The sequence below is a fragment of the Aquila chrysaetos genome, chromosome 8, assembly GCF_900496995.4.
Source record: "Aquila chrysaetos chrysaetos chromosome 8, bAquChr1.4, whole genome shotgun sequence".
Lineage (NCBI taxonomy): Eukaryota > Metazoa > Chordata > Aves > Accipitriformes > Accipitridae > Aquila > Aquila chrysaetos.
The window spans coordinates 28,776,355-28,799,910 of record NC_044011.1 but is presented as its reverse complement, the minus strand read 5'-3'; the positions used below and the strand labels follow the sequence as shown (position 1 = coordinate 28,799,910).

The 23,556-nt window shown below is 40.7% G+C and overlaps 1 long non-coding RNA gene across 1 annotated transcript; it reads left to right on the top strand.

Moving 5' to 3' along the window:
* Positions 1-9,545: 9,545 nt before the first annotated feature.
* On the top strand, positions 9,546-14,144 carry LOC115344721. The gene is made up of 3 exons (XR_003924624.1): positions 9,546-9,597; positions 13,618-13,661; positions 13,998-14,144. It is a non-coding gene; the product is annotated as an uncharacterized LOC115344721 (long non-coding RNA).
* The last annotated feature ends 9,412 nt before the right edge of the window (positions 14,145-23,556 follow it).

The window sequence follows — 23,556 nt, the reverse complement described above, 5'->3', positions numbered from 1 at the left end:
AAATGTTAGTTGAAGCCATTTGTATGCTTGCAGGTTTCTGAGGCAAGTTGCCAACATCACTTTTATTCCTTGTGTGACTGCTCTTGGTCCAGGGCAGATGTGCCTGGAGGGTACAGGCTAGAGGTGTGGGTGTTGCAGAGCCATATGACTACCAGGATAGTAGTGTGAGGGTCTGCAAAATGCTAAAGGTTTATCTAGAGCTTATAAAAAGCTTTTTTAGCTTGTAATCAGCCTGGAAACATTCATAAGGACAGTTCTGCTACTTTGTGGTTCAAACTGGATCAGAACTATGGCCTTTCATAAGGTTTATCACTACTGCTTTTTCTGCAAGGCAGAAAATGTTTAAGAGATTAGCACATAGTCAAGGGTTGCAAGAATAACCTAAATCAAATTTGCAAACAGGTTTGTAAACAGATGACTTGGGTTCCTTGCCAATGTTTGGCTTTGTCCAACACCAGGTACCATGTAGCTGGATAGTCCTAAAAATATTTGCAAGTCCAAACAGTTTCACAGTCTTTAACTGGAACTTCATTACTAATTCAATACTGAACATTATCATTCCCCTGTTAAAAGCAAAAAGCAAAAAAAAAAAAGAAACAGTCATCTGGCGAAGGAGTGGGAAATATGCTGTATAAGCAGTGCTATGACTGGAATTCTTACCAGCAATTAAGCAAAATGGAGCCTGGGAAGGCTATGCAGATAATTTGTGAACTTAGAGACTTAAATATACATCCAGTTTAGTTAAATAAATCCAATTTCACCAGAGATAATAAAAACAAAGAAAAGCCCAAAGCAGGCTAATTTTTTCCTTAACCCACACTTAAAGAAAGAGGAAAGAGGGCGAATAAAGAGGTGCCACATCTGTTTGGATTTGGAAGTAAGTGCAGTCTTTCTTATTTTATTCAAATCTCTTCTGAATTAACAGTTGCTATTCTGTAAATGGTAATACCCTCATGGTCAAAGCAAGCACAGTGTTTGCATTGATGTGTGACGTGGTGATGCTGAATGTAGAAGTTCATTAGTCAGTCATAAGAAAAAGCAAATCAGTGAGAGAAGATACAGGGCACCTTACAGAGTTTGAACTGTGGAGTGCTACAGCCAGTTTCTCAGCTGCTCTAAACTGGGAAACCCCAATGAGCTGTAATGGAGTATTTCAGAAATGTGGCCTTAGTTTCTTTTCGTTTTGCTTATGCAAGATGTCTCATGCTTTGTAGTAGCTATTCCTATTTGCTCAGTAATCGGATGCCCACATGAGCTAATTTAATAAATGGATATAGTCTTTTGTGATTTTTTTTTCCCTTCTCTGCACGTCAGTGCTCTTTTTCTGAATGGAGTTCAATTATTATTATAGCATATATTACTTTGGATCATTTTACTGCACAATCAATAGACATATCTGTATAATAAATATTGACATTACTTTAATGTTCTACAATGTTCAGTATGTCAAGACTATTTCAGTCAGAAGCCACCCATTACTGCTTGTTTCTAAAATTTTCTGTCCGTTCAACGTGAAAAAATTTGCTGCTCAAGCTTGTCTTCTGCCCTGGTTTCAAAAGATAAATGGAGGTAAGCGCAGTGCCCTCAGATTAATGTGCTGGGCAGGATGAATCAGACTCTTTTCCTCTAACTCTTGCATGTGTCATTTGATCTCATCTGTACTTCCTATTTCTCCTTCCAACCATTCTTTATCTCATCTGTTATAATTGGTAGATACCCGGGACCACCTCTTGAAGTGTATTTCCTCAGAGCACAGTGCAACAGGGCTCAGATTTCACTTATAACTCACCTAATGATGCTAATACCTGGGCTGCTGTGGAAACAGTGATCAATGTGTGTTAGAAGAAGCAACACCACGCACAAGGCACATTAAAGATGAGAGGTGAGAACAGCACGGTCTTGTTACTTCTCTCCTGTAATGTCTTCAAGAGTAGAGGAACTAGGGGAGAGATGTGCCGTAAACCAGTGTTAGATGTTATACTGCTAGCAGCGCAAACTATCAATTGTGAGAAAAATACAGCATCTTTTTCAGTAATCGGAGGCAGATTTTTCTCTTGCATTATTTACATGCAACTGTAGGGCTTTCAGTGGGCGCTGGCAGTGGTATCTGGCTCAGCCTTTTCAGTGAAACACATATGGCTAATCATTCAAGTCTGAAAACACTGGATCACGATTCTGTCTGTTGTGAAAGGCATGGCAAGAGTACTTGATGACTGCATTGAAGTTGAAAAAAAAATGCCACTTTTGGTGTTTCCCATCTGGGAGAATGTTGTCTTGCCTGCCACCAAGTCATCATACTATCTGTCTGGCATGTGTACCATGTTAACACAAACATGTACATGTATCAGCATATGTATAACCAAAATATCTGCATTCCACCTTCTCTATTGTACAGTATGGCAGCATGCCAGTAACAAGTATGAAAAATCATAATGTGTTTACCTACAAACATACATATATTTATGTCCATGGAAGGAAAAAGCCATTCAGATTGCCTGATCTTCTAGGTTGCTGGTTCCTGTCTGCCTCCGTACCCTGTGAATTGAAGTAATTGTGATGATGTAGGGGAGGTATCTACTAGTAAGGGTCTAAACACGGCCCAGAGTCACCAAGTTGAAACTTGGGTTGAGAGACAAGTGTATTTAAAATTGCTAAGACATCACTGGCACCTTGGAAATACTGTTCCCAGCTGGCTGCTAGAGGAAATGCTGCAGTAATGCTTTGGCACTGGAAGCCAAAAGGACGTTTCTTGCAGACTTGAGGATTTGGGGACTTGCGATCCTACTAGCACAGTTTTTCAAGTCTTTCCTGTACTGTGCCAATGCTTAAGGTGCAATGTATCCCAGACAGTTGTTCCACCATTGCTTATAGTTGCTGCATTTTCATTGCTCATAGCTTTGAATTGTCACAATTTTTATGTAGGCCATATTTAAACTGTGAAGCTGATGTCTGTATGGGAGTGAACGCTATTTTGTACAATTATAATTCACTTTCCATACGCTTCTCATGCACAAAATACCAGTAAGCTACTAATTAATTGTTACTGTTGATGAAAAATATTGTTAATAAGTTTTGTGTGTGGGGGGGAAAGAATTATTAGTAATGTCTATGTAATAAGGCACTTGGCACTGGAGACAAGAAACCAAATGTTATGTCAGTTTTTCAGAGCTGGAATCTCTCATTTCATTGTATCCTCCTTATGATAACTTTAATTGAAACATTGTACTGGGGAGACCATCTACCCAAAACAGTTTCAGTTAGATCTGATGAGTTCAACTGAACATGCATTTGTATCTCCATGTCGCTTATAAAACCCACGCTCTGTTCTTTTAATAAGGCTTGGATGAAAGACTACAAAGGTTGCTGGAGATTCCTGAGTTAACCAGGAAATGCCTCTTAAAGCACCTTGTTGATCTCATCCCTTGATCTGACATTCAGCTCACAGCATCTGTCTCTGGCTTCCACTCTTGTGCTTAGTTAACTTTATTTGGCATTTTGACTGCCCCCAGCTTTTGTGATATCTAGTTCAAAGGTTCGAAACATTATTACAGCATTTATTGCTAGGCCGGCATAACCTTTTGCCCAAGTGACAAGCTGATAGGGACCCTATCAAAGACAATGTGAGGAAATGCATTTATTCAGTGTGCCACAGAGAAGCCCTGGGTCCCATTTTTCTCCTTTTAATTTTATGACACTCTACTCCAAGGATGTTCAGGTTATTCTGTGCTCCCAGAGAGACATTTTGAACTCAGTAGTCTTGAGTTGCATTACTTGTGTTTTTTTTCTAGGCAATGCTAATGCAATACGTCCTTTTTACCAAACATTGCTAACATTGCTGCTCAGAATCTGGGAAGGTATTTCTGTTTTTCCAAGGCAAATGGAATTCCATGGACTATTTCTTCCTTCCTAAAAGCAAAGGCCGGCAGAGTTAATGTCACTTCTCAGCACCAGGAAAAATGCTGACCCAGCTAGGGGCACTGGGATTCAAAGCTGGGTCCTCAAGAGCAGATGGTTTAACAGGCCAGCCCATTAATCAACTCTGCTTCCCCAAGCAGTATGTTGTACTTCTTTTTTTTTCTTTTTTTTGGCGATCAAATGCTGGGCAAGAGAAATACAACTTTTTTTTTTTTTTTTTCCAAGAGATGGCATCCAACATGCACATGCCATTATATTTGTTATTTACACTTACTGAGCTAAAATGCAACAGATGTTTATAAGCGATTACAACTAAATTCCTTAGTAAATATGCCGAATGAATCCCATACATCTTCAAATGCTTTGAATGCTTCTCAGTGTGAAGAGAGAATTTGTTTCAGGTGGGACAGAATAATCCAGTCCTGGGATTTACTGGTAGTTACCAGAGGTAAAAAAAAGAGTCAGCTAACAAAATCTTCAGCACAGTCAGACAGGTAGAGGAGTCCCAGAGCCTCTTAATACACATAACCTAAAATGAATTTCTTTCATTTCTGGTTAAGCCCCTGAATAACTTGTATAAATGCTTGAAAAGGAATGAAAAGATATTGAAGGAACAGAACATTTCTATTGCTCCCTGTGAAGGATCTTTAACTGAATGAGAATGCATTCCTGCCAGGCCGCCTGTAGAAGTAAGCTCGGGTGTGATAATTTCTTTACATTCACAGCCAATAGCTCGTGGACCCAAGGGATGAAATGATATTTTGATCTGACTTTGTTCTCTCTAACCCCTCCGCATACTAACACTGCTTTTGAATGCCCAGAAGCATGCTGTTCCAGGGCAAAGTAGGGTAGTGCTGTGGAAACTTGTGTGAGGAGTCCCATGTGAAACAGTGTTAAATGGTACTTTTTTTTTTTTTTTTTTAACATAGGTGCTTAGAGTTTGTGGACGGCAGTGAATCAATGGGTTTTTTTGGAGGTGGTAACTCCATCAGCTTCTCAGCATGTTCTGTCTGTCCACCCCCCCCAGTTTCTTGCAGCAGGGATACCTTTCCAGGAATGAGGAAAGTCTCAAGGATGTCTACATCTCTGCTCCCTCTGCATAGACACTGTCATGTGGAGTATGAAGTGAAGGCTTTCCAGTTAGTGCTATCTGCCTTTATTTTTACCTGCTCATAAGGAGGTACTTACCTCAGCAACATTATACCCCCAGTGAAGCTTTTTTTCATGCAGGACAGCGTGTGTTGTAGTGACATGCGTATCACTGCTCACATACTCCATCAAGATGCAAGTCCCCCATGTGTCAGATGATGCAAATAAACATTGTTGGTATCTCCTCGAGTTCCAAAAAGCTGCGAGGTGGGCAAGAGAAAAAGCTGTGCCACAGTGGGATTATATTTATCCCCCAGTGTTAGGAATGAATAAAATTGCCTCTGCAATTGAGGTAGAGAAGTAGCTTTTTGCTAAAGGGCCGCACTGACTACCTAAGGGGTCTTGTCTGTCTTCATTGAGTGTGTGTGGATCCTCAGCTCCTAACTCAAATGTCTGAAGTTAGATAGTAACTCTTCTGAGCATAAATTGCATGCAAAGTCCTTATTAGAGCCAGGTGCCGCACCCAGGTCTCCTGAGCCCTAGTGCATTAATCTCTGGCTGCTCTTTTATAACTAACAGACTGAAGTGAGTTATCATCTGAATGAATAGCTGGAGTTCATTTTTCAGAGTAACCCTGTGCTACTGGATGTAACTTCTGTCCAATATTTTCAGTCTGTTAGACTAAAAATGCCCAAGGCTTCATATATTGCTGTTCATGACTGAATGACTACTTGGGTCACTTGAATATTCAAAGTAGATGAAAAGTAACTCTGCAGTTTCCTCATCCCTGCAAGGCTGAGCTGAGGTACTCTAGGCTTCAGGCAATAAGTTATCTCAGGCCATATCATGCGCCAAATTCACCTTGAAGACCACAGGCAGTGAAAACCTAACTGACTTCAATGAGGATGTAGCCCCTGTATCAGATGTCGGTTTGACCCAGAACGTGTTTGGGGTTGTTTTGATCTCTCCTGTTTCATTTTGTTTCCATTTTTTTTCCAGTCTCTCTCCATTGTTTTATAGAGCAGAGGTGAACTGCAAAAAGCTACTAAACCTGAGGCCTTCCAGGTACTGAGCAGAAAAAACGGAGATTAAGCAGATGGGGATTTTGGAAAGGTGGTGTGATTAGGTTGGGGGAGAAGAAGTAGGAGAAAGTGTCTGGGATCTGAATGCTACTTGATGTGTGAGTACTTCACTGCTGCTGGAATTTTATCCTGTCATTCATTGTTTAAGTGTTCCTTGACTTAGTGTTTTATCTAAACTTATGAATAAAATTAAGATATTTTTGTATGATAGGCTTGTCATGGAGATTCATTCCTTAGCACAAGAAGCACACTAGGTAGTCTTAGACGTGGAAGTTCAGCTTGCAGAAGGAACACAAACCTCCTGAGAGGAAATACGTGAAGTAAATTGTGACCCTACTGAAGAGGTGCTCTGTGCAATGAGTGAATTTGCATGGAACACCTCACCTCTTAGATCCTTGTAGGGGATTTCCTTCATTGCTATGAAAATGAGTCCAAGCCTACATACAATAATCATCTCAACTAACCTGCTGACCACTAAGCATGGCTGGCATGTGTAAGCCCTTACTTGGAGAACCCTTAGTAAGGGTTCTCATGCGAATGCCAAAACAGTAATCCAGCTGACAGCAGGTGAGGGTCTTAACCTGTACCTCAGGAAAAAAAAAAAAAAAAAAAAAAGACTCAAGAAGACGGTTTGCATAAGGCATTTTTTTAAAACCAGTGTTTAGTCCTGAAAGGCAAAGGGGGCTTCTCCATTGACTCAGATGACAGCAGACTCTTGCTCTCAGTCTTTAGGTGGCTTGAAGCCTTTGCCAAGAATGTCCTGAAATACCATTCCCACTTCATTATGGAGTGTGCTTTGCAGCACTGTGATGCCATGGTGGAGACTGCTTCCTCTCACAGTCCCCTGGAAGCCAACAGTGTGAAGAAACTAGGCAGAAATCTCAATTTGGGTCAAATGACCTGTGTAATTTTAATATTTACAATAGATTGTAGAAAACCATATACTAATGACTTTATATTTCCTTGACTCGGAGACAGCCAAAGAGTATTTGTATTTGAAATATGGCATGAAATATTCCCAATAGCTGTCCTAAATAAACATGAGAGTGTTTGCATTACCTTTTCACCTGTAGCAGATTAAAGTGCTCCTTAGCCATTGGCCATGAGTGAAACCAAGATCAATCTCTATAATTCTACAAGCCATCGTATAAATATGTTCTGACTGTGTTTTTATACATTAATCACAGAAGATTATGAAGCACATGCCATATTGTGCATATTTCTTGCAAGCAAAATAGAACTGTCTGCAGTTCTCATTGCAAAATTATGGAATGGACTGAATCATAAAAAAAACATACAGGAAAATCTGCTATTTCAGGACAGCTGTTCAGTATTTTTGGACAGCTGACACTTTTTTTTACAAAAATAAAGCATCAGTATTTTTTTTTTTTTACTAGAAATAGTAAGCCAAATTCATTAAGGGGATAATTTCAATTCACAAAATAGATCATTTCCTTTCTTCCCAAATCTTGCTGAGCAAACAACATTCCTTATTGCTATTCCCCAGACTTTTTTCTGAGTTTCCACATCCAGCCCCAGCAATAATATCCCATTTTCAGACATAAATGGCAAGGAAGAAGAAAACAGCTTGCTACAGTTTTAACACCGAGTGCCATGACTCTCTGTGCTCTCTCAATCCATCACTTCAGACACCACCACGGTGTGTGGATGGTGACCAGTGTACTGGAGGGAACCTTGCTGGTAATACAAGCAAGTTGTGCGCTGTCCTACAGTGTGTGGAGAAGATCAGTAGCGGAGATCATGAATATAAATCATTGTGGTTCAGGTTAGAATATAACCTCTAAAGTGAATTTTTTAAAAATAAATTAATCTGTAAGAATGCATGCTCATTAGAAAAGTTTCTTGAAGGAGTTAATTTTGTGTTTAGTTAGATGTGGTGTTGAGGGACTTATGTGCTCAGGTCCACTTTTTGCAGTTTGTGTTGCTGTTTTGGTGAAGATATTGGGTGTGTTGACTGACTTGTTTTCCTCACATCCTCTGTTGTGTTTAGAGTTTTATCAGTTCAGACAAGGCAAGGGCTCCCCCTTACTCTGTGCAAAAGAGAGGAGGGATGGAAAATCATATTCCTGAAGATAGGTATGCTTAGAAAGGGATTTTACCAGTCTGAGGAGGAACATCAATTAGGAGGGTCAGAACATATACTTGCAGAGGCCTTAGGTCTATAAGAAAGCGGTGTCGGCTTTCTGCTGTGTAATAGTATCTAATGCCACAGGAGAGTAAACTCTTAACTGAGATGTCAGGCCCTGTGAAGATACAAGTCATATTGTTGGAAAGAAGGCAAGGAGAGAGAAGGATGATATCTGAAATGTAGGAGTGAAAGGCCTGAGAGCAGAATCTCTGCTAGGAGAGCAACAAGGTATGGCAGTTTTCCTCTGCTGGCCAGTAGCTTGTTCTCCCTCTCTCCCTCTTTCTCTCTCTCTTACATGCCACCTGATCATTAGCTTAACTGGCAGACAGTTATGCTACTTTGCACTACTCTACTGTCAACAGTATCTGGGATATTAAGATTACCACAGTGCTTTTATGAACTAAATCTTGGAAACTGCAGTACGTCTCTATTACTGGAAGGTGCCTTGCACAGCTTCTAACAAAACGCTTTCAGAATCAGATAGTTAAGCAATATGGAAATGCATGTTTAAAGAGAAGCATTAGCAAGGTTTTTTTGCTCAGTGCCCAGTTCTGCAAGATAGTAAAGGTGTCTAAGTACCCCATGCTCCCTTCAGGTCATGGGAAGTTGAGGGTGCTCAGCACCTTTAAGCATCTGGCTTTAGCAGTCTGAATAGCTCATTGCATGATTTCTTCACACACTCGTTTGGTACATTACTGTGGGACTTGGACAGGGACACTTGTACAGAAGTTCCTGACGGCTTTTTTTTTTTGTCCTTAGAAAAGCACATTGAAGGTTCACAGTCCAATTCCTTGTGTGTGATAAGGTTTGAGGAACATATGAGATAAAAATGCAGAGAATCCTACACAAAACAGGGATGAGGAGGAGAATGATAGAGGGATGAGAATAATATAGAGCAGTCACAGTGCACTCTCCAGGGCCTGGAAGAAAAATAAAAATAATCCTTGGTGCAGAGCAGCCTTTCCAGTAAGGAAGGTGGGTGCAGGAGTCTCTCTTTACCTGCTTGTTCTACCATTTATTGCTGCCTCCAGAGCAAAGCCACAGTATGGTGAAGTTGAACGTGGCTTTGCAGATGTCTTGGGATGACTTTCCTTGTTCATGAGACTGTATCAAGCTCAGAAGCAAACTAGAGCTACAGGAGAAAGAAATTGCATGAATAAAACTAAGGTCTGGTGAGAATAACGGGCTTGTCCAGAGGGGATTTTGTGGTGTTGGCATCGGTCCTGGCCATAACATTGTATGAATCTGTAGTTTCCTTGCCTTTGTACTAAGGTCCTATTTCTCTGTGGCTCAACAGATGTCATAGGCATGTTGGAAATATGTTTGAAAGGTGTCCAAGCACATCTGCAGGAGGCGTTCAAGGTAAGCTACAGTGATGGGCAATTTATCGACTACCTATTAGGATGAATTTACCATCTATCACAACACAGATGAATCACAGTCCAAAGCCCTTATAAGCTGTTTAGATGTGAATTCTTAGTATTAACCGTGAACAAAAAGTAGTCTCTGATATTTGTTTTTTAAACTGTTCATTTTAAAATAACATTAGCTTTTTTTACAAACTGTAATCCCCAGTCACAGACAGCCATTTGGTTTGGTTAAAATACTTTTCTGGAGCATACCAGGATGCTTTGCCTTAGAGGGATTTTATTAGAGGATGATGTCTTTCTGGCATGGGTTAGATTAAGCATCAATTTAATGTCTGCCATATTCCCATCAGAAGGGTAGGAGGAGTGGAAGGAGCCCGTTAATCCATCTAAACTAATAATGCCTTTTTGGCCTTAAAGTCTAATGATCTAATTCAGTGCTTTGTCCTTGTGATCTGAGCACTTCAGTGAAGACATTTTTCTCTTGTAAAACCATTTTGCCCACCTGGATGTCCTTGGGAAAGGCTTTAAAGCCCAGAGCTGCCACGTCAGATGAGAGCTGTGTATTGCATCACTGGCCTGTCCCAGATCCTTTTTGTGTCTGACTCTGACTTTTCCTGAGCGAGACATCCATCATGTTGCAGAGGATTCCCGGCTTCAGCATGTCAGATAGTGCCAATTATAATTATAGCCACTAAGGTCCACACCAAAGGGGTTAAAAGGAGATGCTGTAAACTTGGACAACCTTGCTACTGTTTCTGAGGGCTAGATTTATTCTCTGGACTACTTCAGTCTCCCTCCAGAGAGTTCATTGTGTAAGTCAGTATGACAGATTTATCCATGCTCACAGAGATGGTGGCTGTTTTCTCACTAGGCAGGTGGAAGGAGAAAGCAGCATAAAGACAGCTGCCAGCTGAGGGGTCACAGTTGAACTCCTGCCATGGAACGGTCATAAATTATAAATCTTCCAAAGAGTTACAGCTTCTGCTCTTATTTCTATCTTGTCCTAAATTTCTCAGCTGCACTTCTATTTATTTTAGGCATGTCATTATCATCTGCAAAGGTCGCTGAGTGACTGCTGGGCAGAGTTTCACCCAAAGAGTACAGAGCGCAGCCCCTGGCCACTGATCACTGAGGTTTCACACCATGTATCTGAATTCTCCTGTTGTCCTCCCCATAGCTGCACTGCATATATCTGATGCATCCAATTGCACTTGGTATCAACCCATGTTACTTTCATGGCCTTAGTTTATGCACTGATTGGGAGTGTTATCAAAACCATTCCCAGCAGAATAAAGCCAGTTACTTGGTGGTAATTGGGGGATTAGGCCCTGTGCATATAATCCTGCATAGTGAAAAAATGTTCCTGCGTGATGCAGAGCTCTGAAATCTCTTTGCTAGTAGTGGAAGGAAGCATGTAGGGGCTGGATTTCAACTGGTATAGATCAGTGTAGCTCCTTTGAGGAACTGGCACTCAGCACCTTGCCTGATTGTGCTCTTCAATCAGCAATTTTATTTTTTTTTCCTGGTAGCATCTGTGCATATCCTTCAGTATTTACCACCTTTGAATACTTGCACACCAAGTTTAGAATAGCCGTTCTAAACTTCTACGAATAGCAGCTGACCCACTGCTGCTCCAACTACCGTCTATTCTTAGTGTAGCCAAATTCCCCACAAATTCTTTTAGGGCATGACTCTGCTTAAGTGCGTGTCATTGATACCATCTCCCTCCAACATTAGTCCTTCTACTGCTCTGTTTGCTATTTCCATTTGTATGATATACATGCTGTAGGCCCAGTTTAATTACTGCTTCTTCACTGAAGCAGTAGCATGTGCACTCAGATGGACGTTCGTGAGCAGTTCTACTGGCGTCAATGGAATAGTCACGTGCTTAAAGCTGAGCTGGTGCATGCAGGGTCAAGTCCTTTAGGGTCTGTAGCTTTTACGGACTGAGGTCACTGATTTTGCAATTTAATGTGGATTCCCTATATCTTTGGTAAGGATTCTGTTTTCTAGAACTCTTTAAAAACTTCAGTTTAAAGGTAGAAAGGCACATTGGGAATGGTACCAAGTACTGCAGCTGCAACAGGGGATTTGAGATACACTGTGGGGAAGCATGGTGGCCACACAGCTCCTCAGGAATATTCCCTCGCAGGCACCCTTTCTGTCACAGGCTAACTTTGCAAAAAGCAGGTGGTGGAAAGGAAACCGGGCAAGCAAGAAGGAAGCAAAGACGACTGGCCTTTTTATTGCTAGTAAAATTTCCTTTACTGCCAAAAGGTCTTTGAAGCAAAAATACCAGCTTGCTGGGTGGCATCCACAACCTGAATTTAGCTTTAACCATATGGTAGCACAGTGTCAGATTTCTGCTGGCGCATACAGCTTCCCACCAAGTGCTTTCCAGGTTCTAAGCATTGCTGCAGTATTTCTTCCCCTCTCCCTTACACTTTGGGATACATCACGTTTCTTCCTGCAATTTTTTTTCAGTTTTCTGACATTCTACTTTCTTGATCACCAGCACTGGTATGATCTTTATTTCCTTAAGCATTTCTCTTTCTCCTCTGGGAAATTTATGTCTCTTTCTGGCATCTGTCCCCTCTCCTCTCTGCACACTCAGGCGAAGAATTCATTTCATTTTTTTTTCCCCTTAAACAATGCCCTTACTACTTGTGTCAATAAATTACCCTTGCCATTTTTAAGAGGCCCTTCTGTCTCCTTCACTGCCCTCTCCTTCCGTATGTACTTTAAAAATGTCTTATTTATCTTAACCCCTGCTGTGATCTTGCTCTGTTCAATTCTGAATCTTTGCCTTTCTTATCATATTCTACACCAACTTTGCCCTCTGATCTTTACGCTCCACTGCTGGACCCCATATTTTATACAGAATTATGTTCTTTTCTCAATTATAATTAATCCCATTGAATCACATGATTCACTGTAAGCACCTTTTTCAGTACTACTGTACTTACTTGAGATTAATAGAAGTTAAGATCATCCATCTATTATTTTCTTAGAAGTTTGCAGGCTTAGTTTTTCTGCTTAGTCATTAATTGTAAATCTCATTACATTACAGATAATGTTATTTAGCAGCCTTCTGTTCAGACCTGAATCTGCAAGTCATCTGAACAGTGCTTTAATGTGCAAAGGAGGGTGTGTGATAATAGATTATCTTCTGTGCCTCAGATACTCAGAAAATCTTTTTAAGACTAGAAGTGTCCCTTTTTTTCTTTATACAGTACCTGGAAGAGTAGGACTCTGACCCTGCAGGAAAGACTGAAGAACAACTGGAATGCAAATAGTTATCAGGGATACTGTACTATAGTCTTATCTTCCACATAAGAAAGGCAATAGCTTTAACATCAAGTGCATGTGATAATTCACACTTATGATCTCATAGTTCAAAAGGGTAGGGTTATCCAAGGGAGCAGACGGAGACAGGCAAAAAGTCATCTGCCCAAGGTTGCTCAGATTTGGCACTATAATGTAAGTCTGTGGAGTACCAGTTCGATGACCCAGTCTTTTGACCGAGGCAGTAAAGGAGCAGCTTCTGCAGCCAGTTTTCCAATTCTCTCCTCAGTTAAGCTTGCCATTTCTCCCTGTATGCTAAGCAAGCATCGCTGGCTATTTTTCACAAGTGTACCTAGACGGTTTGTGTTTGCATATGCCCCACATGTAATATTCTCTAAAGCTGATGTCACCTCCATGCTGAGCCTTTATGGGAAGAATATTGGGTTATCCTATGTGAAATCCTTGTGACACACCTTTGCAGATGTTGTTTTGATTTTGAACATTGTCCCTGAAGGTCTTGCTGCAGCAGGTGAACCTGTTCACGTGCTAGCTTCTATGACTTCAAATGGATCATGTTCACAGACTGAGAAGGTTGCAGTAATAAAGTATGGGTGTCTCTAAAGACCTAGATTTGATATGTAGTTATCTTTTGCCTTTCTTCACAGACTCATTGTACCTTCTACTCTCTGATTCATTTTTAAAACTGGGGTATATTTCTCTTCCTTAGAAAAGGACACAAGCTGCAAATGATTGAGAGGCTCAGACCCTGAGGTAAGGCAAAAATGGATTAAAATGCTTTTCCCAAGTTTTCTCAAATTTTACAAATCTTATGTGAAATACCATTGTGGTGCATCGGTTGATCCAGTGGTTAGCCCTGATGGCAGGGGAATCCATGGATATTTTATCAGCTTTTAAGTGTAACAGTTCTCTCGCAAAGAGATTTATATATGTTAAATCCCTTAATTCACAGTCAGAAAAGAAATGGCATCCAGAATGAACACACATGTTTCTGCCCTTTACATTTGAAGAAAACATGACAGTAGACTCTCTAGTCTAATTTTAACTAGACACTTGGTTTCAACATGGGTCTCCCCTGATGCCTTCCAGCCGTGAGTCCTTCCGTGATGTAATATCTGTTACGCTGCAGCCATGGAGTCCAGACCCAAAGCTAGACATAGAGTGATGGCTACACTAGGCAATAAACAGCTGCTATTGCTGTCAAAAGCTATACCAGGCAGTTGAAAGTGCTGTGGAACAGAAGAGGGTAAGAATGGGTTTTCCCTGCAAATTTTTCTTCAAACTCTGCCTCATGTCTAAAAGAGACTTCTCATATGTGTCTGATCAGGTGTAAACAATTTCAAAGTGCAACTGGGTCGTTGTTGCTTTCTTACTGAAGTTTAGGCGCACACCCTGATCTGACAGGTGTGCTGCTGTCTTGTATATAAAAACCTTTTTTTTTTTTTTTTTCTCCTGACAGTAATAATGAGGGAAACTTCCCACCCTTGTCCTGTGCATCCTGTGTTAGCATTTTTTTAACATCCCTTCAATTTCCATATGGTTGGAGAGATGCCAAAACCGAATTCAATCTCTCAGAAATCTTTTTTTATCCTCTTTTTTTCATCTGCTTTGTATTTCTCCCCAGCCCCTTCCCCACTCCTCCACATTAGGTAATTATAGAACAGACTCCATGGTGGGCATCCAGAGGACCATTTTAGATTAAATAAATAATTTCTTTTTTTTTCCCCCACAAGAGAGTTTTAGAAATACCAGACAGATAAAAATCTACAAAGACCTTTCTTTCCTTCCCCAAAATATAATTATTTACCTCTTCAGTTCACAATCAACAGGCTGATGTGGCTTTGCAGCTAAGCTGGAAGTAGCTGTAGTTGCTATTTTGTTGGAATAATATCAGATTTCCTTCTATGCTTTGCATAGCTGTCACCCAGTGATATGATAGGTCCATGATTTATTGACCTACTAAAAACACTTTCACTGACTTGTCATAATAAACTTTACTTAAAACATTAAAACATAAAACATCAACCAGCAGCTCAAACAGAGATGCCATACAAATACTTTCTAATTTAGTTAAGCTCTGGTGCAAATCCTGAAAATGAAGACCCCAGCACAACAGTTTTCTAGGATTTGTCATGCTAGGATCTGTTGTGTTAGGTAACAGGAATTGTAAATACAGATGCCTTGAAGTATGAAGTGCTGACAAGAAGCTTGGCTCAATCTCAAACCCTCATCATTTTTGAAGGTTTTGCTGAGACCACAAAGCTGAACCCAGCTGTAGCAATCACGATAGATTTGAATTGCCAAAAGTTACTGGGACTTCTGCTCATATGAGTTGGTCTTGGAAGACCTGGCTACCTGGTCTGTGCCTGTGACCATTTGGTTTATGATCTGTTTTTGTAAAGCCAGGCAAGTTCGGAGGCAGGCTATGGCTGTGATGTAGACCATGGCCCAAATCTTACATCAGCGTGAGTATTACCTGCTTGGAGATGAGTACCTTCAGCTTCTTTTGGTGTAGCTGAATTCACTTGTAGTCTAGTCAGATGGTTCTTTAGTAAGTAATAGCTCATTTAATGTTAAGTAGACATCTGTGATGCCCGAGAGGAATTGTGTCTCTAATTGAATGCACATATTAGTGTTTTTCCAGGACCCCCTGAGTTCAGAAGATCCATACTGATTCCAGTTCTCTTCAGGGTCAGAGTCCCTCATGGCAGTAACAGGGATGAAACACTGCGTCCACCCCATACTAGCGATGGTGGCGTGCTAGAGCTGTTCAGCATTTTAGCTGGTTTCCCATCTTGTGAGATCACGCATTGATGCTCAGCTTTCTCATCAGCTTCCCTGAAAGTCTACCCAAGTGTCACTTGCCAAGCAGAAGAACTTACATGTTCTTTTTTAGCAATTCTCTTTTGTTCTTAATTGGTGAGCAGTATTGCTCATTTTGAAAGCCATTAAAGTGTGCTGAAGTTGAAGATAGCTCTTCTCTAAGAACTACTTTCTTTACTAAATTCTCAGTATGGTTTTGGTAAATATTAAATAATGGGATGGCAAGGTATACTCCAACTTTGTTTCCTTCTCTCTAATTTTTATAATTGCTTTCTTTAATTTCTTTCTCAATAAATTGTTAGATCATGCCATAACTCTCTTCAAGATGGAGTATGCAGCTTTATGGATGATCCAGAAGATGCCTAGGGATTACTGTTTTGTGTTAGTGGTCCACAATTCAACATCTGTCAGGTGTACAGACTCTTTCATGTTATCTGATCCATGGAATCCCATGGAGATTTCCTGAGACACTTTAAAACTGGTGAGAAAACACTACAAGGAAAGCGTGCAGGTAGCAAACCAGGGATCCACAAATATTTTTGTCATCGTGTGACTGCTTGAGGCTGGTCATACACATGTAAAACACTGGTGATGAAAAAACTACAGATGGGTGGTTGCTAAGCTGGAAATATCAGGAAATAATAACTGCAGCTTTTTCTTCCAAGAGAAAGGGGTGTTAAGACTGGATGTGTTTCATAAGAGGAAAAAGAAAAATGCAGCAAAACTATGTGCTCTCTCTCTCCCACATGCAAGTGCATAATGTAACAGCAAAAATTGTTTGTGTCCACAATTCTGTTGTACTAGTTAAATGGAAAATAGATGATTTGCTGGAAGTATGTTTGCAGTGTTGTTGCTTAGGATAATACAAACCAAAGTAGTAATTTCTGCATTAGTTTTGTAAGACTGTCGCTCTATTTCATCATTTACAAACAATGATGATCAACCACCTCTTGCATAGGGATGCTATGGCTAAAACCAATTTGCAGCCCTGCATGAAATTAATGACATCTCTGTTTTGGACAGATGTCCAAACAGATGCTGGGGAGAAGGTGGTAGGGGTAAGTGTGTGCAAAGCCTGATGGCAGGGAGTACTACACACGACCTGCTAAAAAAAGGTTTTCTCCTTCAATCAGACATGCACACACATTGCAATATATCCTTGGAGGGTGAGTCATGAGTGCTGACCATGGGCACCTACCTCAGGTACCCTGTCTAGCAGCCAAAGTTCTTGTATTGTTTCTGGAGAAATAAGGCTCCCCTGGAGATAGGTTAAGGGCTTAACACCCCACAGTTAGATACCGATGGTTAGGTGGTGCAAATCTCTCTGCGACCCTCTATGACCACTACACCTTCCTTGTTGCAGTTCAGTTTCAAACATTTATCACAAGATCATCACTCTCCAACCTAAAGCTAGCTTCTTAATTAAGGAGGGCCATCAGAAAGATGCCTTTGCCTGCTCTCAGCTCTGTCTCTCTTCATTCAGTCTCTTTCACAGGGCTGAGGTTAGCAGTAGTGTTTTGATAAGAAAAATACCATTTCACTCAGGGCACGGAGCCTAATCAATGTAAAATCTAAAATTCCCACCTGGGAGCCTGGGAATTTACTGTATTGAGAGCCTCATCCTTCAGACTTTCCATAGGCAGGGCATGTGCTGACCTCTGGTGCAGTTTCTCCTGGGGAAGGGGACAAGATGGGAGGTTGAACATGTTAAAGATTCTTAATACAAAACAACTGAAGGTATTAATGGATTTTTCCAAACCCCTAAAATTCACTTTTAGTCAACTGAAAAGAATTTTCAGATAGGCAAATGACACAATCAGTTTTTCCATTCAGGCTTTTTTGTGCAGTAAATTGATATGGCAAGGTAAAAGATAGCTCACAAGTTACATTACCTGGGCAGTCATAATCATACAGCTTAATTTAATGTCATATGTCACATTTGTAGTTCTGTCATGAGCAGAAGAAAAAAAGGAGGTTCAGCAGCTTAGATTCAGAAAAATGTTGCTGGAAGAATTACATTTTCGTATTGGTGAGTGAAAATGAATTTACATGTAGAGGGTCAGAAGAGCAGTCAGACAAAATCTTGTCCTTTGGACCAAAGATTTTACATGGTGCTGTCTCCTTTGCCAAGGTTTCAGGATCTTAGACTTGTGCTCTGCTCCTTGTTTAGCTGTGTTTGGTGAAACTGTAATTGTCACATGCTGATAGAGAGGAGGATGTTGGTTCATTTCCTTCCTTGCCTGGTTTTCATAGGAGGAGGATGCACTGATTTTATAAAATGTAATTGTATTGACTGCTCTTGTTATCAGGATTGATTGTATTGACTGGAGTTGCATGTTGTTATGTTTTCACGCTCTTGCTTTGAAATATAGTTTTGCTTTTGTGGTTTCTTTTTTTCTCCTCCATTTTAAGATTATTTACAATACATTTTGAGTTAAGGTTCTTCTGCATTTGATTTATCAACCACTAGGATTGCTCTGAAATGCCATCAAAGGTATTCATAGTATCTACGTGACAGTAACCACTAGAACCGATTGCCATTGACCCCAGCCATGTCAACCATCATAACCTTCCCTCAGGTTAGGAGGTTGAAGCTGGGAAATACATTTCAGCTTCTTATTCCTGTGTGTCACGTCCTTACTGCAATCCATTTCAATTGTTCATTAGGGAATTGGGATAGTTGAGAATACCACAGTGAATAAATAATAGCAACTAGATGCCTGTAGAGAATGACGCTGGTAGCAAAATGCAGGGGCTGTGCCATTGAGCCCTTGAGGTGAAGGAAATTATGAAGATTTCATTTTAGATGTGGTGGTGATGCATAAGTTATTTATGGAAGTGTGTATTTACTTGGATATGCATGAGAAGTGTGCGTTGGAGTTAAGGCTGATGTTTTTCAAACTTGGGCACTTAGAATTAGGTACTTAACCCTATATATAGGTACGTCAAAGGGAGTAGTCTGGTTTTAAGAGCTGATGAATACTGAAATTATTGAAGTCTGGGAATACTCAGTATTTCTGAAAATTAGGCCACTTCTATTTAGCTGCCCAAACATTGTTCTGGAATATGATTTTCAAAGACATTTTAGACAATGCCGTAGCCTCTTTTGAAAACCTTTGCTTGAAGTGTCTGATTTTAGCTACTTAGGTGGAATTTGAAAAATTATACACACTGTTGTATCTTTTCTGTTACTCAAATCGGTGGGAGAATTACCACTGATTTCTGTGGGAGCTGGATTAAGCTGATACCTGCATAAAAACCTGACTTTGAAATTTGGCTTAAATCTTAAAAGCCATATCCTCTCTTTCTTTGTGAACCCAAATGACACTGGATTTAAGAAACATTTACCCAAATTCCTTGCAATGGGAATATATAAAAGCCATTTATGCAGTTCCCCAGCAAAAAAATGCTTTAGCAACAATAATTGAGAACTTTGCTTTTGTATAGTTTTTGGTTTTCCTTTCTTTACATTAATTTTTCATCCTTTCTCCCACTTTGTGTTCTGTAACACTTTTGAATTCCTTCACTAAGGTGATGTATTTGCAAAGACTTTGAGAAGAGATCTGAAATGCCTTGGAAGGAGCTGCTAATAGCCTCAAAGACCAGATTAGAGGACATATACATACCGTCTGTGTCGTATTAGGTCTCAAGTAAAGTCTTGTTTAAAGTAAAATACCAACTGTCTTTTGAAATGCCATCATTCCCCAAAGTCCTGTTACAGAGCCCTAAATCCCGAATACAGTATCTCTACATCTACAGGCAAAGGACAAAGGGTCAAAGACATAGTTTCTTCTTATTTAAGATTCCTCTTTCATTTTATTACAGGACCCTGGGGTAGACTCTCTCTTCAAGTCCAGTCTTCACCAATCACATGCTAATAACTTCAGCTGAAAGAGGGCTCTACCCTAATGTCATTATACTCCCAAGCAATGATTGATTGTGTTATAGTATGTTTTTGAAACCTAATTACTGTCTCAGTTTGTATTTGAGCTCATTAATCTTCTAGCCTGTAAATAAGTAAAATTGACTAAATAACTGAATTTCTTTAATGATGGGTTCAAGTTATCTTTATACCTACTGTTTTGTGTTAACCTTTTTATTGCCAGAAATTATTTTTTTTGTTAGTGTTTTCTTCAGTTCTCATAAGCTTGCATGGCTGGCAATGTACCTGTTTCAAACACTTGTCTCACCGAATGCATCACTGGTAGTGAACAGACAGACCCAGCCTGGCTTGCAGCCTCCCAGTCCTCCTCAAGCCAGAGGGTTGCTTTTAGGGTCCCTTAAGAAGCAGTCCTCCCTACAACTGCAGAAATTAACTGGGAAAGCTGGTAGGAAGGTACAGAGCCAGATCTCCATTTCCCTTAAGAATCAGATAAAAGAGGAGAGGAATTGTTCAGAATACTGTTTATACTGTATCCTCTGCATTGAAAGCGTGGGCCTTTGGACAGAGCAGCAATCTCCAGCTCTTCTGGGCACCCTCGTGATGCTGGATGCCCATAGCTGTGACTGGCAAAGAGACAGTTAGTCCTAGGGGACAGCAGCAGGACCACAGCAGCCTGCTGTTTGAGCAGCAGTGCCTAGTCTTTAAGTCTAGGACCTTAGTCACGTGTTCTGCCAAAAAGCATCACCAAGTTCTTGTAGCAATATGCCCTTATACAGCCTGGAGTGGCTCCTTAGCATGCAGATTTTAGCAGAACACCTCTCCTGTGTGTTTGAGCCTTTGGTAGGTTTGACCATAGTTACTTGAGAGGTCAGCACTCTCTGCAGTCCTTTTTTCTTACAAGAGCCTCATCTGCTGGATCCTTGCCACTGTTGACAAATAAATGAAGGCTCTGGCAATAGCCAGACTAAGCTTGTGGAACAAATTTCCAGGAAAAACAAGCATGACCACTAGCTTCAGCACAAGCAGAAACATATGGCAACTTCATCTCCTTGTTTTGGTTCCCTCCAGTAAACTGATTTAATCTACAGATACATGCACCTATTCAAAACCTCTTTCTACATGCCATTCAATCACAGTCAGGAAACTGTGATTGATTATTTTCATTTATTGGGAAACACTCAGATAGTCTGGGCAAGGGGGACTTTATAAGCGCCCAGGTGGACAGGACATCTCAAGCCCTGTCGTGCTTGCCAGATGCGTTAGCTGTGACTCCAGGCCCTGATGAGAGACTTCAATTTGATCTGTGTCTTGCCGGAGCACTTAAGCATATGCTTATCTCTAGATATATGAATAGTCCCTTGAGAATGCCCATGTGCTTAAAGTTCGGCATGCATTTAAGTGCTTTGCTGGAGCAGGCTCCTAAGTCTTTCTGGGGATAATTAAGTCATGCCGAAAGCTATTTTACTGCCACATTTTCTTTCTGGTTCACAGGATGAGAAAATCCATTCTCATCAAAATACCAAGTGGATCATTTTTAACCTGATTATTTGTTAAAGGATTCATGTCATTAAAGTGAACTTCTTTGCTCCTTCCTTCCATTCAATGGGTGCCTATATTTTTAATACGTCCTCTTCTATTGCTCAGCAATGAGCTATGCTGTAATTGAGCCAAACGCTACTTATATACCTGGCAGTGCTAATGAAAGGTGGTGACCTTTGGCCACTCCTCCAGTAATGAACCTCCCTACAGTAGGACCAGATGGTGCTTTCACTTCCAAGGGTGCAACATTACTGAGGTTATGCAGGTGCAAGTGTATTTCTGGAAAGGTTTGCTGCCTGGGGGAGTGATGCAGTGGGATTGGTAGCCAGAAGCAGAAAATAGCCTTTGGGGGACAAATGTAAAAGAAACATATTCAGAAAACGGAAAATGGAGTTTGTGTAATTGGGATTATGGAGCACAGACTAGATGGTTACAGCCATAATACTTCTCTATGTGCTGTAGGTAGGAGCTTGTATACCTTTATGGTTCGTGGGCAAATGAGTTTGCTCGTTCACTGCCTCAAAAGGTAAGAATAAAAAACCTCACCCAGCCAGCATGGCCACGCATGTAATGCTTTGGGTTTTTCTATGCAACCCCAATTAAGGGAAGGATTAAGGGAAGCAACAGGGAAAACTCTGGGTTGAGAATTTGAAAAGGGACCTTGGCCCAGTCTTGGACTGAACAACATGCTTTCCACAGATATCGCCAAAGGCATTGGAGTCAATGCCCAAAGCATGAAGTGGGGTGAAAGGAGGAGGGGAGCATCATGTCTCGCTGCATCCTCGGGTGCTCCTGGGTTGGGGTGGTTCAGCCTTCAGCCTCCTGATAAAAACAAGTACGTTCCACTTCATTTCCTGTTTCGGAAAATGGAAGTTGAATGCTAAAAGGCTAATTGCACATTGTTTTTAAAAATTAGTTTGATAATTCATCATATTGTAATTAAACTAATTAGAACACTATTCATTTCCAACCACCTTAATTAGGCCTCAACTTGGCAGGGAGCCTGTGAGACCAAAATGTTGCAATTTGTTAAACAGTTGAAAGACTTTGATAACAAATGGCTATATTCAGCTACATTTTAGTTAATAAGATTTATATATTAATCTAGTTATACTTTGTTCCCTCAGAATTTGGCAGAGCTTGCAGGTCTTCTGATCCCCCTACAAAATTCCTGAAGTCTGAGTTAAAATAACTGGAAAATTTTCCCCATCCAACAGAGGCTCTCCTGATTTTTGCACTGTAGCAGGCATTCCGAAGGCTGTAATGCTTTTTCTTTTTCCCCTTCTTCTAACAGCTTTTAAAATAAAAGAGCCAGTTCATGGAGCAGATGCGGGCTGGGGCTGTGGGCCGCGGTGGTGGGAGGGTTTCGGGGTGTCTGGCTGTCCGTGGGTTTGCTTTTGGGGGCGCTGTTGGATCAGGCTGCGGTTGTTCACCCGCACCGCACGGCACAGGAGACTCTGCTTGTACCGTTTTGGACCCGCAGCCCTTGTCACATCACTGTGACAAATGCTTGGCGAGGGCACGAGCTGGCACCCCAATCTCACACGAGAGGTGGAGGACTTCCGTGGCGTTTGGTTCATCAGTGGTGAATTTCCCTGCGTGCTCTCTTTGACAGCATAATGAAGTGATAATTACCTAAATGAATAAATGTTGATGGCTGAGATAAATATCCACATTCCCTTAATCTATTTTCCTCTGAAATTGCTAAAGGAAATTTGGCTTTAATGGGGGGTATATGTCAATTTTTACAAATGATTGTAAATCTGTTTAGAGAGAACTTAGGTGAGTCAGTCTCTATTTCAGCAGTAAAAGTTACTGATGTATGAAGGCATAAGATGGACAAAAAAAAAGAACAAGATATTGTAATAATTATGTTTCTCAGTGTCACTACCTTTTGCAACATCTGGTTTGTTTCTGCTCTTTCCACATCCTGCAGATGTTGCTGAACACATGAAAAACACTGACAGGAGAATATTTTAGCCAAGAAGCAATTTCAGTGAATAATATAAAAGGGTATCCTCTTAACTCTCCAGAAGTCGAGTAAGCAAAGACTTCTATTTTCATTGCTAGTAAAGATCAGACCAATAAGCAAATGGGCCAGGGGCCCTCTAAAAGTGTCAGGAATAATCTGTTGTGGATGAAATACAAAAGTATCTGGAAATCGTATGAAATAATAAGTCTAGATTGAGTCTTAATTCTGACACCCTTCCTGCGCCTTACTCCTTAACTAGTCCTGCTGCTATAAGAGGTTTGTGTTCAAGCTGCTGATATGGGATTTCCTTCCTTGCTTGTCCCTGGTTCATATGGCAGAGAAAAGGAAGATTAGGGAAATGTGAAAAAGCCTGTATACATACCATTTTTATACTGTGTTTCAAGGTTGTGTAGCATACTGATGGATTAGGT